Here is a 5,516-nt window from a genome sequence, read left to right as displayed (position 1 = left end):
CAGTATGATTCTGTAAAACTGTAATCGACTTTTTAAAAATTAATTTTATTATAGTAAACTATATGTCTGCAGTTGCATTTTACATATGCAGTACTATTTCTAATTTAAATTACAGGTTCATTGAATTATCAGGTTTTCAAGTAAGAGGTACATTCTTATTCTCTTCTCTGAACCCTTTTGTCCAACTAAAGGAATTAATGGGTATTGCTTATTTAATTGATTGGTTTCAGCAAGTATATAAAGGCTTCACTTTTGTTTTTATCAAAGACTAAGTCCTAATTGGCCTTTCTCACTCAAAATATTTCTTAATTTATCATCTTTTAATTCTACAAGCCCCAGAATTTCTAGATTTTCTCTCTTTTTCTACTAAGTCTGCTTGTTGACTGGCCAATTCCTTTATATTTTATCTTTTTCTTGTAGTACCTTTTCAAATACAGGTAATGATGGCTGAAGGAAAATGTAGTATGATTTGTTTAATCAGTTGCATTTTAGGTACTTGCAGGTAATAATTTTGCCCAATAGTTGATCTCTGCATTTCATTCAACTTCTAATAGTAAAACTTTATCAGTAAGCTTTTAGTAGACTATGCAGTGGTATCAAAGAATCTGAAAGTCTTAGAATGTTAATGGGGGGAAAATGTTAACTTCTTTTTCCCATTACATATTAATTACAATAGGCTACTGGTCTGTTCTATGTACTCCTTAATCCATAGTCCAGCATGAAGAGACAGCTTCTTCTATGTAAATGTTGACCTGAAGGCAGAGAGAAGAGAGCTACAGTAGAACTGTGAAATGACTCTTCGATCTTTTACTCAGAATTTATATGTTACTTTCACACGTGTTCCATTAGCTCAAGTGTCATGGACAGGGTTGTGTTTCCCAAATATATCTAATTCCTAATTCCCAGTGTTATTGGGTTTGGAGATAGGGCTTTTCAGGAGATAATTCAGGATAATGAGGTAATCAATGTGGCAGACTCTAAACTACTGTGACTGGTGTCTATAAAGAGAGAGAGGAACTAAAGATGCGCGGAGGAATGACCATATGAGGACATAGCAAGAAGGCATCTGTCTACAAGCCAGAAAGGGAAGTCTCACCAAAAACCCAAAACGCTGTCACCTTGATCTTGGACTTCTAGCTTCTGGAACTGTGACAAAACAAATTCCTGTTGTTTTAGGCTCCCAGTCTGTAGTATTTTTTTTTATGGCAGACTGAGCAGATTGATGCCCCAAATAAGTAGTATGCTCAAGCCTGACGGCAGAGGAATGGGGGAAGTACATTCTTTCCCCAGGGAGTCAGTGAATGTTACCTGTATTAGACAGAAATATATGAACCACTTTAGTTGAGAACAACGATCATTTTGAACAATAATGCTAGATTCTATCCAGCATGGGTTTTTTTTGTTGGTTAATAGTGAACAGATGTGAGAACAATTTTAGGCTTCGTTCTAGTTTTCATGTGATCTAGTGTTTTAACTCTGACCAGTCTTTATTATCTCAACTAGTTTAACAAAGTTTCAAGCCCCTAGTATCTGTGAGCTTTTTAATGGAGTAAAAATAATTAAAATCAAAACAAAAAGGCTCTAAAAAATTAAAAATATATACTCTTAATGATTAAAAAGCATTTCAAATCTGTATTTTTTAGTATTTACTTTTTCAATTACAGTTGATACAAATATTCTATTAGTTTCAGGTGTACAACATAGTGCTTAGACAGTTATACAACTTACAAAGTGATCACCCCGATAAGTCTGGTACCCATTTGACAGCATACATAGTTATTACAATATCATTGACTATATTCCCTACACTATACATCCCTATGACTATTTTGTAACTACCAACTTGTACTTTTTAATCGCTTCCCCTTTTTCACCCACCCCTACCAAACCTCCTTCCATCTTGCAATCATCAAAATGTTCTCTGTAACTATGAGTTTCTGCTTTATTTATTTGTTTGTTAGAATCCACATATAAGTGAAATATATGCTATTTGTCTTTCTCTGTCTGACATTTCACTTAGCATAATACTTTCTGAGTCAATCTATGTTGTTGGAAATGGCAAGATTTCATTCTTTTTTATGGTTGAGTAATATTCCATTGTATGTATGTACCCCATCTTCTTTATCCTTTCATCTATTGGTAGACACTTAGGTTGCTTCCATATTTTGGCTATTGTAAATAATGCTGCAACAGAATAATGGATGCATATGTCTTTTTGAATTAGTGTTTTGGATTTATTCTGATAAATACCCAGAATTGGAATTACTGGATCCTTCTGTGTCTCTTGTTTTAAAGTCTATTTTATCTGCTATAAGTATTGCTACCTCAGATTTTTTTATTTCTTTCCATTTTCACGAAATAACTTTATCCATCCCTTTGCTTTCAGTTTTTCAATCTGAAATGAGTCTCTTGTAGGCATCATATTTAAAGATCTTGTTTTCTTATCCATTCATCCACCCAATGTCTTTTGATTGGAGCACTTAATCCATTTACATCCAAAGTGACTGTTGATAGATATGTAGAATTGCCATTTTATCATTCATGTTTGACTTTTTTCTTTTTCTTCTTAAAGAAGTTCCTTTAACATTTCTTGTAATGCTGATTCGATGGTGATAATCTCCTTTAGCTTTATCTTGTCTGCAAAGCTCTTTATCTGTCCTTCAATTGTAAATGATAACTTTGCTGGGTAGAGCAATGTTGGTTGTAGCTCTTTGCTTTTCACCACTTTGAATGTTTCATGCCAATTCCTTCTGGCCTGCAAAGTTTCTGTTGAGAAATTAGCTGACGGTCTTATGGGAGCTCCCTTGTAGGTAACTAACTGCTTTTTTTCTTGCTGTTTTTAAAATTCTCTCTTTGTCTTTAACCTTCAGCATTTTCTCTATGATGTCTCTATGGTATGGGCCTCTTTGGGTCCATCTTGTTTGAGACTCTCTGCACTCCCTGGGTTTGTATGTCTATTTCCTTCTCCAGGTTAGGGAAGTTTTTAGTCATTTCTTCAAGTTTTCAATTCCTGGCTCCCTCTCTCCTTTGGTACCCCTATGATGTGAATGTTGGTACACTTGATGTTGTCCCAGAGGTCCCTTAAACTATCCTCATTATTTTGGATTTTTGTTGTTGTTCTGATTGGGTGTGGATTTCCTTTAATGTATTCTTCATTTCAGTTATCGTATTCTTTTGCGACTGGTTCTTTTTTATGTTTCTTGTCTCTTTGTTGAAGTCCTCGCTGAGATCATTGAGCATCCATATAACCAGGTTTTTGAATTCTGTATCTAGTAGATTGCTTGTCTCCATTTTGTTTATTCTTTTTCTGGAGCTTTATTCTGTCCTTTCATATGCAACTTGTTTCTTTGTCTCCTCACTTTTGCTGCCTCCCTGTGTCTGTTACTATGTATTAAATAGAGCTGTTATGTATCCCGGTATTAGTAGTGTGGCCTTATGTAATAGTTGTCTTCTGGGGCCCAGTGGTGCAGTCTCCCTGGTTGCCTAAGCCGGGTGTTCCAGATGTTCCTTGTGTGGCTTGTATGTGCCCTTCTGTTGTAGTTGAGCCTTGGTTGCTGTTGCCAAGTCAGTGAGAGGAATTGACCCTCAGGCTGACTGGTTGTGAGGACTGGCCATGACTACATTGTAGGAGCTGTTGTTAGGGGCTGACTCTATGGAGCAAGATTTGTTTTTGTGGGGCTCTGGTACCTGCCCAGTCTGTCCTTTGGATGTGTCATTTGTGGAGGTGGCCGGGTGGTACTCTGGTTGGTCTGAAGCTGGCCACTAGGTGTGTTGGTTCTAGGGCATCTTGAGAGGGGCTCTGTTTCAGGCTAAGGGAAGCTACTGCCTATGCCTTGCCCAGCTTTACTTGGTATGAATTGCAAAGTGATCTGTAGATGACTGCCACTTGTGCTGGCCTTCGAGGTGCCTGAAATAGGCTAAGCTGCAAACTGAGGCCAGCTGCTGCTACTGCCAGGCTTGGAGCTGCTTATCAAAAGGTGCAGGGCATGCCAAGTCCAGATGCTACTTGTCTGGGGTTTGTGGACCTTTGAGAGATTTTAGGAAAGCTTACAATATGAGCCAAAACAGGCCATTTTATGGAAAAGCCACTGGAAGTGGCTTGGGTGGGCCTGTAAGTTTAGTGGGTCAGTTTCAGTGAATCACCAGGGTGAGGGGAATGGTGTTAGTCAGGTTGATGAAGATTCAGATATGGCTCCTGCCTGTGCACCAGCTCTTTGCGGGGGGAGGGGAGCAGAGGAAGACTCAACAAAGAAACCATGGACTCTGCCAACACTTCTGTCTGAGTGATAGCTGCCCCTCCAGTCTTTACCCTGGAACCAGACAATTTTGTTCTTCCCCAAATATCGCACCTTTCAAGCTGCTGCCCCAGTGCTGGAGCTCAGAGCGAGTGTGACCATCAGCAAGTAAGTCCATGCACAGGTTTTTAAGAGGAACACCTTGGGACTTCACCCGCCCTCTGTCTCACTCAGCCACAATCTCTGCTGGTTTTCACAGCCAGAAGTTTTAGGGACTTCTCTTATGGGTACTGGAACCCTGGCCTCAGGATCCTGGTGTAGGGCTGGGACCCCTCACTCTTCATGAGGACTTTCCAGCTGAGATATATGTCCCAATTTTTAAATGCCACACATGAGTGTGGGACCAACTATGTGGATGTAAGACCAGCTTGTTTGCATCTCCACCCCTCTTACCAGTCTCAAGGTGGCATCTTCTGTGTGTCCTTAGTTGTAGGACTTCTGTTCAGCTAGATTCCAGGCAATTCTCAATGATGATTGTTCTGTAGTTTAGTTGTAACTTTGATGTGGTCGTGAGAGGAGGTCAGTATAGCATTTACCTACTGCACCATCTTGACTTGATGGCTCAACTCTGTATTTATTGATATGGCACATTAGCTATGAAAGTGTAAGTTGTACATGCTATTTAGTTTGGACTGATGTGTCTCCAATATTAAAGAGCCACATATGCAATGTTCATATTTTAAACCATTTCCTATTTTCCCTGAGAATACTCACTGGCAGCACTTGCAACTACAGCATTTAACCTACGATAACACAGATTACAGTCCTAAACTTACCCCAAAGTTTGCCACGAAATATTTCCCTTTTATTATTTCTTTCACATCACTCTAGTATATTGATAGTCTTTGGAAACAAGTGACATCGTTCTCTTTGTAGCATTCTGTTTTCACTAGTAATATTTCCATTTATAAAGTATAGTAATTCTCGATCACTGAAAATGTCAAATCTGAGAAAACATAGCATTCCTATGTGTGATGTTAAATTAACGGTGGCAGCAAGCTGCACTTTTTTTTTCTAAGCGAGAAAAAGGTTAATACTTAATGTGTTGTTGATTGTTAGGTAGCAATAGGTATATAAATATCAGTCAATTATGGTCCTTGTCCTTCATGAAAGATTTGTTTTTGAAGGAGAGACAGTGGTGGACAAAATACTTTAAAAATATTGAATAATGAAAGTAGAAACTTTTAAGGGATAGGTAGGATAGTAGGACTTCAGAGATGG

Source organism: Pteropus medius, unplaced genomic scaffold (assembly GCF_902729225.1).
Source record: "Pteropus medius unplaced genomic scaffold, Ma_sr-lr_union100, whole genome shotgun sequence".
NCBI lineage: Eukaryota > Metazoa > Chordata > Mammalia > Chiroptera > Pteropodidae > Pteropus > Pteropus medius.
Note: the sequence above shows the minus strand (reverse complement) of the source record.